The sequence below is a fragment of the Meleagris gallopavo genome, chromosome 21 (genome assembly GCF_000146605.3).
Source record: "Meleagris gallopavo isolate NT-WF06-2002-E0010 breed Aviagen turkey brand Nicholas breeding stock chromosome 21, Turkey_5.1, whole genome shotgun sequence".
Classification (NCBI taxonomy): Eukaryota; Metazoa; Chordata; class Aves; order Galliformes; family Phasianidae; genus Meleagris; species Meleagris gallopavo.
This window is the reverse complement of record NC_015031.2, coordinates 7,385,787-7,386,053: the sequence shown is the minus strand read 5'-3', so window position 1 is coordinate 7,386,053 and position 267 is coordinate 7,385,787.

The following is a 267-nucleotide window of genomic DNA, read 5'->3' as shown; positions in this document are numbered from 1 at the left end:
GGGAGGAGCCCGAGAAAGGCCTCGCAACGCACCGCCGCCGAGCGGAGCGGGGCCGGCACTCACCGTCAAGGTGTCATCGATGTAGAGCGGGATCTGCCTCTTCTCGAAGGGGAACTCCTCCTCCCCGTCCCTGCACACCGCCACCAGCCGCGCCATCTCCGCCGCGTCCCCGCGCTGCAGCCTGCGAGCAGGGAGCGCCCAGAGGTAAAGGCCCGCCGCGCTCCGCCGGCACACTTTCACCACCAGCAGGGAGCGAGCCTGCGCTCC